The sequence below is a fragment of the Mobula hypostoma genome, chromosome 3 (genome assembly GCF_963921235.1).
Source record: "Mobula hypostoma chromosome 3, sMobHyp1.1, whole genome shotgun sequence".
Lineage (NCBI taxonomy): Eukaryota > Metazoa > Chordata > Chondrichthyes > Myliobatiformes > Myliobatidae > Mobula > Mobula hypostoma.
In genome coordinates, this window is record NC_086099.1 from 189,485,285 (window position 1) to 189,499,716 (window position 14,432).

The following is a 14,432-nucleotide window of genomic DNA, read 5'->3' on the forward strand; positions in this document are numbered from 1 at the left end:
ACCTGATGTACATTCAGGGAGCCATCCCTCAACACTGTAACAAAAGGGGTATATTTTGGGTGCCTGGAATTTGTGTTCAGAAAATTTTAGAACAGACACCAATATTGAATATTCAAAGGGGTTCTGCTAGTTGGGATGTGTAACCATTGTGAATATGCAATCCTACAAATTTACCTGACTTTATTCACTATGTTAAATATGGAATTATAGCCATTAAGACTGCAGTTAATTGATTTTTGACACCTTTGTGTCTAAACTGTATAAAACATGTCAGGAGAGTAAGATTCTCTTCGACTCTCTCCACTGAAATTTTGCTGAGTGAATCAAGACTTCTCTGTTTCCCTTTTACAGCTTCCATGGGGATCAAGCTCCATAGCTCACATAGCACATTGACACTGAAACTACAATACTCAAAGCGTCAGGTTGCTTACACATTATACACAACTGTATACTGGCCATTAATTTTCTACAGGGGAGAATGATGAAGGTGTTACAGCTAGCCAAAGTTAGTTTTATAGAATCAATGAAAGCAAATGATCTTGAAATCATTGGTGTTTTCTACTTGATGGAAGAATATATAGGTTCCCTGGAGTTCCTGGGAATGAAACAAAACACTTGAATATCTACTTCCAGAGACCATGAATATAAAGTCCTTTCTGATAGTCCTATCACAGTCTGATAGCTGCTTAGATTGGCACAGTAGCTGGAGGACATTTGCAATGACAGCCACAAGAGTCAACCTGCCTAATACCACCGTATTACTGAATAATAATGCTTCTTGGAAAACTTGGTTTTGTGGATTTGGAATTGGCTTTCCCACAGAAGGCAGAGTTAGTAGATAGTAGTAGATGGAGCATATCCTGCCTCTCTCTCTGGCTATCCATCCCATAGGATGATGACGGTTCCTTTCAGTCAGTTAGTGGGGTTTTGGATACCCCACTCCTCAGAAAGGAACAGCGTGTGCGTGAATGGATTTTAGGTGAGCAGGGGGTTGCACAGGTCCAGACCCACCCCCTCGACATCCCGTCCCGGATCCAGTGGCATGGTGGAGTCCAAGACGGCTGGGAGAAGTATCCTGCCTAGAGGTTGTTGAATAGAAGTATTCCACAGGGATCTGTCCTGGGTTCTCTTTGTGATTTTTATAAATAACTTGGATGAGGAATTGGAAAGGTGGATTGGAGCTGTTGTTGATAGTGTGGAAGTTCGTATTAGGTTCTAATAGGATATAGACAGGATGCAGAGCCGAACAGAAAAGTGGCAGATTAAACTCAATCCAGAAAAGAGTAAAGTGATATACTTTGGAAGAGCAAACATGAAGAAGGAGTACAAGGTCAAGGTCAGGATCCTTAGCAGTGTGAGGGAATACAGAGCTATATTGGGGTCCACATGCATACATTGCTCCAAAGTTGCCACACAAGTTGATAGGTGATTAAGAAGGCCTATGGTCTGCTGGCCTTCATTAGTTAGGATTGAGTTCAAGTGCTGCGAGGTATTCTTGCAGCTTTATAACACTCTGGTTAAACCACACTTGGACTATGTGTTCAGTTTTGTTCACCTCACTATAGGAAGGATGTGGAAGCCTCGGAGAAGGTACAGTGGAGATTTGCCAGGATGCTGCCTGGATTAGAGAATATTTCTTATGAGAAAAGGCTGGTTGATGTCAGACTTTTCGATTTGGAGTGATGGAGGATGAGAAGTGGCTTGAAAGAGGAGTAAAAGATTATGAAAGGCATAGATAGACTGGATAGCCAGCATCTTTATTCCCAGGGCAGCAAGGGCCAATATCAGAGGGCATCCACTTTAGGCAGATGGGAGAAAGTGTGAGGAGATGTCAGAGGTAGTTTTTTTAAACAGAAAGTGGTGGGCATCCAGAACGCACGGCCAGGGTGGTTGGAGAGGCTAATACAATAGGGGCATTTAAAAGAATCTTAGATAGGCAGAATGGATTTAATAAAAATGGAGAGTTATTGGCTATTTAGGAGGGAAGGGTTAGATTGATGATAGGGAATACATCTACAGGTCAATGCAACATCATGGGTCGAAAGGCCTGCGCTGAACTGAACCGTTGTCTATAAAGATTCTCTTCAATCTATAAAGTGAAGACATAAGAGACTGTGGATGCTGGCATCTGGAGCAACAAAAGAACTCAGCATGTCCTATTCAGATTAATTTATTTATCACATGTACTTTGAAGCATACAGTGAAATGCGTTGTTTGCATTAACAACCAACACAACGTAAGGATGTGCTGGGCACAGCCGCAAGTGTCGCCACACATTCTGGTTGCAACATAGCACGTCCACAGTGTTCAGCAGAACAACGCACATGACAGCTACAAAACTGCAGCAGTAGAACAATATTTTCCTCATCCCACTCATCCAACACTCTCACACACACACAGACACTCCTCCCACCCCAGGACAGGCCACTTCCAGGCCTCCAGCTTCCAGCAGACTTGCAGACACGCTAACATCAGGCCTCTGACTTCCCTGTTGGCTCACAGGCCTGGGGCTTTGGCCATTAGGCCTCAACTCCTGGACTTCCAATTGACCTTTGGCTTTAATCTTTGGTATCAATGCCAGGGGTAGTTGATGTATTCAGTTGTAATCTTATTATGGAAATAAGATAATGCTCACCAATTTATAGCCGACTTAACTAAGAGAATGATCATTTTCATGGTCATACAGGATTAAAGAATGCATATGTATTGTCATACTTTGGACTGAAATATACATAGTTTATTCTAAAGCAAGGAGAAGAAGTTAAGGAAGTGTTAGAATATAACAAATATTTTGGTTGTCAAGTGTTTTCTAATGTCCTTACTAGCAGATAATCAGAAGACCTTTGAGCTGCGATTTTCCTAATAAAAATCCCCAGAAGTATGTATGCCAGAAATAAGAAACACAAACAGAAAATGTTGGAAATCTTCAGCAGGTCAGGCAGCATGTCTGAAAAGAGAAATAAAGTCAATGTTGCAGGTCAGAGACTCTGAGTTCTGAGAGGGGGTCTTCAACCTGAGAGACAAGGACTGTCCCTCTCCCCACAGATGTGGGCTGACCTGTTGAAGTGGCACACATTAGAGCTAACACATACTAATGGCCAGCTGCAGTATTTGGCAGTGGGCCAACACAATGATTCGGGAAAATATTTCAGCAATAACAGGTATTGGCTGAAGTGGAGCTTTTGGGATGGCCTGGTTAGGTTTTCCCACCCCCTGGCACATATGACAAACTCTACAATAATTCACAATATCCTTCCTCACATTGGGCCAATAAAATTCCCTCATAATCCTGTGCACTGTCTTCTTTACCCCAAAATGTCCACCTGAAGGGTTATTATGGGCCAGGTTTAAAATTTCAGCCCTGTAAACTTTTGGAACCACTACCTGGTGCACAATAGCCCAAATCCTCACTTGCAGGCACAGTGGCTGGTCTCCACTTTGTCATTAACACCCTATCTGTAAGGTAGTACCCCAATGACTCTTTCTGAATTTCTTCCTCAGAGACAGCTGTCTCCTTAAAGCAACAATTTCAGGTTCTTGTTTCTGTTCCTCTATGAATTCCTTTCTCGAAAAGGACAAGCCTTTCTCATCAGCCTTACTGCCCTCTAAGTCCTGTTGGAATAGGGAAGGTAGAAAAGTCTCTGATAAATCATCATGGGCATCAGGAGACTTAGACATGCTTCTGGTTACTGTGCATGCGGGGTAAATATCAGATTCCATGTGTGGGTCGTTAGCAGCAGGTTTGTTTGTTAGCTGAACTGCTGGATAAACATCCCCACGTGCAAGGTCATTACTGAGCAATAGATCAACATTGTCTATCGGTAATTCAGATCATACCCTATCATGACTGGTCTTGATACCAAGTTGCATTTCAAAACTATATTATGCAAAGGTACGGCCTCAGTCCCATTTCCAATACCTTTGATATTATTCACTTCACCAGTCTCTGTCTCAGCACCGAATTCCAAAACACTCTTTAATATTAGTGACTGAAAAGCCCCAGTTCGTCGCCAAATTCTTACTGGAACCGGGGTTAACCCCTCCTTCACAGACACAAATCCATTTGAAATAAACCACGCAAGTCCCTCTTGAACTCGATCAGACCTCTCCTTTCTCAGCGGTGTCTTAACCAGCTGAATACAAGCATTTGGGTTCTCTTTTTCCTTTTCCCTTTTTTGAGCAAAACAATTAGCTGTCACATGGCCAGGCTTCTTACAATACTAACACGTTAAACTGGAAAATCTTCCCCTTAACTGCTTTCCTTCCTCCTTACTTCTGTCACTAGTCCCCGGCTTACTTTCTGGGTTAGCCGGTGGGTTATCTCTATTACCCTTTTGGTACTCCTATTCAGAAAAAAACCTGACCTGATGAGTTAAGGCATACTTATCTCCTAATCTAGCAGACTCTGACAGTGTCGCTGCCGCTTTCTCATCTAAGTTCGTCCTTATACCATCAGGGACGCAACCTTTAAACTGTTCAATCAATATCAACTCTTTCAGGTTGCCAATATTCTCACTTGCCCCTTTAGAGGTACACCAATGATCAAAGTACACCTGCATCTCACGGACAAACTCTAGATATGTGCTGTCCCAAGCCTTCCTCATATTTCAAAACCTTTGCCAGTATGCCTCTGGAACCAACTCATAAATTTTAAGTACAGCACCTTTCACTGTATCATAATCATTTGCATCTACAACAGAAAACGCAGAATACACTTGTTGAGCCTTCCCCTTAATCACACTTTGTAACAGGATAGCCCACTGATCTCTCGGCCACTGCCGATTTATAGCAACTTTTTCAAAATGTAGGAAATACCTATCAACTTCTGATTCCTCAAATGGAGGTACCAACTTAATTTCTTGGCTGACATTAAACAGTATAACCAGCTCACTACCACGGCTTGGCAATTGACTTTCTCGCTGCCATTTCTTCCTCTCGAACTCTGTTTTTCTGCTTTGTCCCTCTGTCCTTCTGCCTCCTCTCCGATTTGCTGCTCGTCGGCCTTGAGAAGTTTTAATTGCAATTCATGCTTCATCTTTAATTTTGCCAACTGAAACTGAAGCTCAGCCTCGGTAGGTTTACCTTCCACGAACATTTTCAACATATTCTCAGTAAATGGTTTCATCAAAATATAATACATGATTATTTTTCTCTGAATTTCTGCCATACCCTTCTTGACCTCCTTAAGTTTCAATTCCGCAACAGTTTCCTGCAACTCATCCTTTCTAACTTCCTTCAAAACCACAGGGTATGGCCCTGCCAGAAAATCCTTACCATCCTTTTCTGCTGATTTTACACACCAACAAATTAAAAGGGATTTTCCCCAATCAATTCGAATAAGACCACAACCAATTTGTTCAAATCCTGGACGCAGGCTCCAATTTTGTTATGTACCCCATAACGGGTTAAAGAACCAGCAGGAATGGAAAAACATCTGGAGTCTGGTATTGCTATTTACTAAAGCTCGTTTATTAGTAACTACGCAACACAGTAATATAAAATCAGATAAATCAAACAGGTTAGCAATGATTATGCATATATAAGTGTGGAAATATATAAAAGCCAAGCTTCTTCAAGCTTAGGCGGTAAATGAATACAGTCTTACAATGATGGGTAAATGAAATCAGTTCAGTTCGTGGGATTGAGTTGAGTAGTGATGGAGAGAGAGAGAGGTGTTTAGTTTTTCAAGTAAGCTGATGCTGTCAATCTACTGTTGTCCTCTGAAATCCTTTAGAAGTCACTGAATGTGACCACAAAAAGAAGACCGTCTTCTGTGGGTGAGTTATCAACCCAGGCGAGGGTTGGGCACACTAATAGCTTCCCACTGGTCACCCCTTTTCCAAAATGGGGACTGATAGATTCTCGTGATCGATCCTCCAAAAAAACCCCACCCTTCTGTGGGCACAACAAAGCTCATCCACTGTCCAAAACCATGTGTTTCTAACAACCAACCGACCTTGTATTTATCTCTGCATGCTGAACACCAGCTGTCCATCACATAACGCTGCCCTCGGTTACCATGGCGACTCACCAGCTGTACATTGCTCTCACTCTCTTTAAGTCTGTCGCACCCTCTCTCTCTTTTTTAAAGGCACAGTCCATAAGGGATAATTCAGGATCCCGTCACATCTCCTTCCCTTTTGGAAAAATCTTGATCAACGAGTAAATTTTTGTCTAACTGTAGATTACAAAGTTTGAAACAATACATGTATAATTATCAGATAACAGAGCAAAACGTGTCCAACTTCTAACTTAACATCTGGATAAACAATCAGCTATAATGTTGTCAGTACCTTTCACATGTTTTATCTTCAGGTCATACTCTTGCAAGATCAGACTCCAGTTTAATAACCTTCTATTCCTAGCCTTCATCTTAGTTAGAAACACTAATGGATTGTGATCCATGTAAATCTCCAGTGCTTTCTGCGCAGGACAAACATTGACTTCAAAATGTTGTAAAGCCAGAATAAGTGATAGCAACTCCTTTTCAACAGTGGAATAATTTTTCTGGAGCACATTAAATTTCTTCGAGAAATTGTTACAATGGGGTCATTGATGGCAGACCCAAATGCAAGACACAGACACTGAAGTACAAGGAACAGGACTTGACTAGAGTAGGGACGTGACAAGATACAGACAAGGAGCAGGGACAAGAACGCAGACTTGGGCTAGGACATGGACTAGACAGGGAACCCGGGCAAGGAACTAAGAACTAGGAGCCTGGGCTAGGGAAAGTGGGACCAGGATTAGAATCCATTGACTAGGAGCCAAGGCTTGGACTCCGAGCCAGAGACTGGACGAGGACCCAGAACCTGGGTCTTGCCTCAGGCTCGGACCCCAGAAACAGGCAAGGACATGACATGGCTTCAGGACAGGACGTGGCTGGGGTCTTGAGGCTTGAGCTTGGAGACAGGCTGTGGTCTTGAGGCTTGAGCTTGGAGACAGGCTGGGGTCTTGAGGCTTGAGCTTAGAGACTGGCTGGGGTCTTGAGGCTTGAGCTTGGAGACAGGCTGAGAACTGTACATCAACATAGAGCTGGGACTTATCCTTCAAAAAGCCGGGACTCATCTTTAACATGACACTAACATGAGACTGGACAGTACATAGACATAGAGCTGGGACTTATCCTTAGACAAACCGAGACACAACTTTATCTCCACACCAAGGTGGGACAGGTCCATCAGTCGGGTAACGGCAGAATGGCCAGACTTACCCCACAGAGGCGAGGACAAGACAGATCCCCCTGCAGGGCAATGGCAGAACGGCCTGACTTACACCACAGAGGCAAGGACAAGACAAGACAGATCTCCGTGCAGGGCAATGACAGAACAGCTGGACTTACCCCACGGAGGCAAGGACAAGAGACAAACACTGAAGAATGACAGACAGTTCCATCTCTGCGTTGGCAATTGAACTAGACAGTGGTGCAGGCGAGGTATCCAGGCAGAGAGTCAGGCAAGGTATCCAGGCAGAAAGTCAGGCGAGGGGGGAAAAGACAGGGAGGGGAACAGAACAGTCCAGCAGGGAATCCCTGATTTGCAGAGGTATTTATGTCTGAGCCCCAAAACGAGAATCATGTGCCTACAACAGAAACCGGGGAAAACCAGAAACCCTGGAATAAGGAACTATGTACTGGACCATGAAGTGGAATATGGACTTCATGGCCGGACCATGACAGAAATACGCTACAAGATGTTCAATGTCATCATCACCCTTTTGTAACAATACTGCCCCGGCAGCTTCGTCACTAGCGTCTGTCGCTAAAAAGAATGGTTTTGAAAAAATCAGGTTCTTTGAGCACAGGTTGGTAACACAGAATAGTTTTTAGTCGCTCAAAGGTTTCCTGGCAAAGCTGACACCACACAAATCTTTCACTCTTCCCAAGTAATTTCGTTAGGAGGAGAGCGATATCTGCGAAGTTCTTACACAATGTTTGGTCGTACCCCACCATTCCTAAAAACCTTAAAGCTTTCTTGCTCATCGGAACGGGAGCCTCAGCAATAGCTTGCACCTTAGCCTGCACAGGAGCCAGTTGGCCCTGGCCTACTACGTAGCCAAGATCTGTAACAGTAGCATGACCAAACTCACTTTTAGCGAGGTTCTCAGTAAGATTGGCCTTGGAAAGCCTGTCAAATAGCTTTTCTACAGCTGCAATGTGCTCTTCCCAAATTTCATTCCATACAACCAAATGATCGATATAAACCCCTGTATTTTCTAAACCTCGAATCACCGAATTGATCATCCTTTTGAATGTCCCTGGAGCATTTTTCATTCCAAGGGGTGAGACATTATACTCACACAGCCCAGATGGTTTTACAAATGCTGAGATTTCTCTCGCTCTTTCTGACAAGGGAACACACCAGTATCGTTTTAACAAGTCAATTTTTGTGAGGTATTTAGCCTTTCCCACTTTTTTCAATATAGTCATCCACTCTCGGAATAGGATAAGCATCTGTTTTGGTTACTGCATTAACTTTCCGGTAGTCAGTGCAAGATGTCATGCTACCGTCCGGCTTAGGCACAATAACGCAGAGCGATGCCCAGTCTAAGGTAGATTGCCTAATGATACCGGTTGCTAGCATGTACCCGATTTCATGTTCAACCATTTTACTTTTTTCGAAGTTCATTCTATAGGGATGCTGTTTGATCAGCTCGGCTGGGCCTACAATGACATCATGTACCACAGCTGTGCATTGCTTTGGAACATCAGGGAACAAATTCTCATAATTTCTAATTAATTCTTTCAATTATTTTTGCTGTGCTGTCTCCAAATGATGGACTTTGTTATCAATGTTTTTTAAAGCAATGGGATTCTCGAGAAAGTTGAGACTATACTTCGCTTGTTAAAATGATCTTGTACCTCAACACAAGCCTCTACAACCCCACTTCTTTTCATAACAGTACTCACAGTTGCTATCTCTGGGTCATAATAAGGCTTTATCATGTTTACGTGTACCACCTGATTAGTCTTCCTATGGTCAGGAGTCTCAATAACATAATTCAAAGAGTCAATTTTCTTAATTATCTGGTACGGTCCATGAAACTGTGCTTGGAGGGGGTTGGTCAAAAGGGGAACAAGACCAGAACTTTATCTCCAACATGAAACACCTGTTCCTTCGCTTTCGATCATACCAGTGCTTCATTTTAATCTGAGAGTTCTGCAAATTCTGCTTTGCAAGGTCACAAGCCTTGTTAAGCCTATCTCAAAACACCAAAACATAATCCAGCATACTGACACATACTTTCCGATCAGACCACTGTTCTCTGAGCAAGGTCAAAGGTCCTCTGGGCCTGTGACTGAAAACAAGTTCAAACGGACTAAACCCCAATGATTCTTGAATTGAGTCTCTAACAGCAAAGAGAACTAAGCATATACCTTCATCCCAGTCCCTGTTATTCTCATAACTGTAGGTTTTAATCATTGTCTTTAAAGTGGAATGGATCCATTCCAAGACTCCTTGGTACTCCGGGTGGTATGCAGATGATACAATTTGTTTAGCCCCCAGCTCAGGAACTATTTGCTGGAATACTCCAGATGTAAAGTTACTGCCCTGCTCAAACTGAATTTCTTTGGGCACACCAGCCATAGTAAAAAACTTGATGAGAGCCTTCACCACTGTTTTAGCTCCAACCAAACCTGCTGAAATGAGCATTGGTGATATTGTGAAAATAGTTCAGGAACATTTAGAACCAAAACCATTGTTGATTGCAGAACATTTTACATTTCATATGCAGAATCAAAAGAAAGGGGAGTCCATTTCAGCGCAAGTGGCTGAATTGAAGAAGTTATCTGAGCATTGTCAGTTCAATTACACACTGAGAGATCGTTTAGTTTGTGGAATCTTACAAGAAAGCATTCAAGAATAGCTAGCTAATGCACAACTTACATTTAGAAGAGCAGTTGAAATCACTGGATCAATGGAACCAGCATACACACAATTGAGTTGCAATCAGGGATGAAAGTGAGCATGAACAAATCTGGAACATCGAAATAGAAACTAGCCTGGCCAAATAAACTGTGCTACCATTGTGGCAAGGGCTCCCAAACACCAGACCAATGCAGGTTTAAAGGCGAAACTTGCAGAAAATGCAACAAAGTAGGACACATACAAAGAATATGACAGGCAGACAAAAATAAATGGACTGCACAAGGAAGAAGAAAAAAAGATAAAACGTCAAGTTGCAGCTTCAAAAAGAGCGCTAATCTGCATGCTATTAATGACACGGGACTGTGCAGCCTTAAGGTTTAAAATGTGAAAGCTAACAATAGACAAACAATATGGCTTATCGCAGAAGTGAATGGCAAGTTAATTAAAATGTAATTGGACGCTCGTTCAGCTATTTCAGTCATTTCACAGGATGAGTTTAAATGGCATTTCAAAGATACTAAACTGAAGCCTGCAGATATCCAACAAAGAACTTATACTGGAGAAAAGATAACCCCTGTGGGAACAATGTTTGTACCAGTGAAATGCAACCACTTTGGGTGAATATGTGTTAAAAGCAGATAGGGTCATGATTGGCTGAGACAACTACAACTTGATTGGAGACCCATCCACCATTTTTATGTCCCATCCCTGCAATAAAATCAATTGAAAGTTTATGAAGAAAAGTACTAGATGATGTGCAGTGGTGTTGAAAGATGGCATTGGGGAGTCTCCTTTCGGCAGCCCACGGAGTAAGATGTGTGTTGGAGCTACTCCCTCCTTTTATAACTTACTTTCCACTTCTAGTTTTGTTTAAACTTTGAAGATTTATTACTTTTAGTGAAGGATTTATGATTTAATTACGATCGCTGGAACCTGAACTGGAATCGAATTAAGAGGTGGCAAAATTGTTTCCAAAGCTGAAAAAACAAAGGAGTCGAAGGAAGTCTCTAATTCAGAAAGAATGTTTTCTTTGATGCAAAATATTAATACCAAGATCAGAATGGTGGACACTAAGATTGATAAACTGACAAATGCTAATGAAAAGCTCGAAAAAACCGTCTCTGCTGTCCAGGAATCTTTGAGGAATCTGGAATTTCAATAGCAGACGCTTAAAAAGGACACTAATAGAATCGGAAGAGAACAGGAGACAGTGAATCAAGTGATTAAAGAACAAGAATTAAAGGTATCTACTACAGAAAAGAGAACTGTTGCGGTTTCTTCAGAATTATTAAGAATTAAGAAGAAAATGATTGATCTGGGAAGCAGGTCATAGGATGAATTTACGCATACTGGGTTTGTCTGAAAACATGGAAACTGGTGAGCCACTAAAGTTTTTATGAATATGCTATACTCACTTTTTAGTGAGAACTCAAAGCTCCTCCGATGATAGATAGAGCTCACCGAATCCTCTGCCCGAAGCCTTTGGTGGAGATGAAACCGCGCCCGGTGATTCTATTTTTGCATTACTTTGCTACTAAAGAAGCAATTCTTCGAGATGCTAGGAAGCGGGGGAGGCTAATTTATAATGGAGTAGAGATTCGTATAGTTGAAGATTTTGCCCCAGGGGTTTATGCAGAAAGAATTAAATATTGGGAAGTGATGGCTGCACTTTATAAGAGGAACTGTCATCCCTCTTTGCGTTATCCAGCTCGTTTGAGAATATTCCCGCCTAATGCTTGCCCATGTGATGGGGTCCTGAATTACCCCAATGAACTATGCTCTTTCACCCCATTAACTGTGCTTTTGAAAAGAGAGAGAGAGAGTTATTTAACACCAACAATTTGTTTTTAAAAGAGAGAGAGAGAGAGAGAGAGATATGAAGTCTGCTCACAGGTTGTTAATACTTTCTTCAAAGACATGGCATGCTAGTGTATTTCTTACACAGAGAGAGCAAGGAGGAGTTATTTGAATGACAGCTGGTATCGAGTACAATGAGATAAATAGGAGGTCAGATGATATAGACCTCAGACACATGTTTTGGGGACTGAATGAGCTTGGTTGCGCCCACAGGAGAAGTGGGTTTTTGGAGGATCGATCAGGCGGATTGATCAGTCACTCTTGCAGTGAAAAGAGGAAAGGGGTTATGAAGACACGTAGTCCTCTTTTTTTTGTCTGGTGGGGAGTTGTCCATGTGTCCACCCTCACCGGGGCGATAGCTCCACCACAGAAAACTGGTCCCCATTGTTAAAGTCACAGTTGGTGACTTTTAAACGATTTCACAGGACAACAAGAAGATCGACGGCGTCAGCTCACCTGAAGGCTCAAATCTCTCCCTCTATCTCTCTGCATCACTACTCAACTCAATACCACGAACTGAACTGAACTGAACTTTATTCATCATCGTAAGACTGTATCTTTTTACCCCTAGACTTAAGGAAGCTTGGTTTACATATATTTCCACACTTACTGATTTACTTATATATATAATCATTGCTAACCTGTTTGATTTATCTACATTTACATTACTGTATTGTGTAGTTACTAATAAATATTATTAGTTAATAGCAATACTGCACTCCAAAGTGTTATCCATCTCTGCTGGTTCCACACGGTAGGCTTATTCAGAAAGTTAGAAGGCATGGGATCCAGGGAAGTTTGGCCAGGTGGATTCAGAATTGGCTTGCCTGCAGAAGGCAGAGGGTGGTGGTGGAGGGAATACATTCAGATTGGGTGATTGTGACTAGTGATGTCCCACAAGGATCTGTTCTGGCACCTCTACTTTTCGTGATTTTTATTAATGACCTGGATGTGGAGGTAGAAGGGTGGGTTGGCAAGTTTGCAGACGACACAAAGGTTGGTGGTGTTGTAGATTGTGTAGAGGATTGTCAAAGATTGCAGAGAGACATTGATAGGATGCAGAAGTGGGCTGAGAAGTGGCAGATGAAGTTCAACCCGGAGAAGTGTGAGGTGGTACACTTTGGAAGGACAAATTCCAAGGCAGAGTACAAAATAAATGGCAGGATACTTGGTAGTGTGGAGGAGCAGAGGGATCTCGGGGTACATGTCCACAGATCCCTGAAAGTTGCCCCACAGGTGGATAGGGTAGTTAAGAAAGCTTATGGGATGTTAGCTTTCATAAGTCGAGGGATAGAGTTTAAGAGTCGCGATGTAATGATGCAGCTCTATAGCTCTATAAAACTCTGGTTAGGCCACCCTTGGAGTATTGTGTACAGTTCTGGTCACCTCACTATAGGAAGGATGTGGAAGCATTGGAAAGGGTACAGAGGAGATTTACCAGGATGCTGCCGGGTTTAGAAAGTATGCATTATGATCAGAGATTAAGGGAGCTAGGGCTTTACTCTTTGGAGAGAAGGAGGATGAGAGGAGACATGATAGAGGTGTACAAGATAATAAGAGGAATAGATAGAGTGGATAGCCAGTGCCTCTTCCCCAGGGCACCACTGCTCAATACAAGAGGACATGGCTTTAAGGTAAGGTGTGGGAAGTTCAAGGGGGATATTAGAGGAAGGTTTTTTACTCAGAGAGTGGTTGGTGCATGGAATGCACTGCCTGAATCAGTGGTGGAGGCAGATACACTAGTGAAGTTTAAGAGACTATTAGACAGGTATATGGAGGAATCTAAGGTGGGGGCATATATGGGAGGCAGGGTTTGAGGTTCGGCACAACATTGTGGGCCGAAGGGCCTGTACTGTGCTGTACTATTCTATGTTCTATGTTCTATGTTCTATGTTTATTCCCCTTACGGGGTACGTGACAAAATTGGGGCCTGCGTCCGTGATATGAACTAATTGGTTGGGGTCCTGTTTGAATTGATTGGGGAAATTCCTTTTGATTTGGTTATGTGGAATATCAGCAGAAATGGAGTTTGAAGTTATCAAGGTTATGGCAGAACAAACCCCTGAGGCGTTGGATGATGCTAAGAGGGATGTGCTGTTGGGAATTGCTCAGAAGTTAAAACTAAGGGTGACCACTAAAATGAGGAAAGTTCAGATGCAGACGATAATAGCCCGACATGATATAGATAAGGGAACGTTTGATGAGGAGGCGTTAGAGTTCTTTGCCAAAGGTAAGGTACATACTCAGGCTGAAGCTCAGTTGAAATTGAAATTGCAATTAAAACAGCTCGAGGCTGAAGAGGCAGACAAACAGAGAGCGTTTGAAATGGAGAAATGGCAACGTGATGATCGAGCGGTAAACCATAGTGAAATGGCCCGTAATCGGAATTGGCCGAGGGATCAGTGGGCAGTGCTACTACAGAGTGTGATTAAAGGGAAGGCTCAGCATGCTTATGCAGCCCTGTCTCTCGAAGACGCAAATGATTATGATGCAGTGAAAGATGCTGTGCGTAAGGCTTATGTGCTAGTTCTGGAGGCATACAGAAAAAGGTTTCCAAGTTTGAGGAAGACTTGGAACCAAACGCATGTGGAGTTTGCCCATGAGAAACGTGTGTACTTTGATTGGTGGTCTGCTTCAAAAGAGGCGAATGAGGATACTGACAACTTGAAAGAGTTGGTATTGATTGAAGAGTTTGAAAACTGAGTC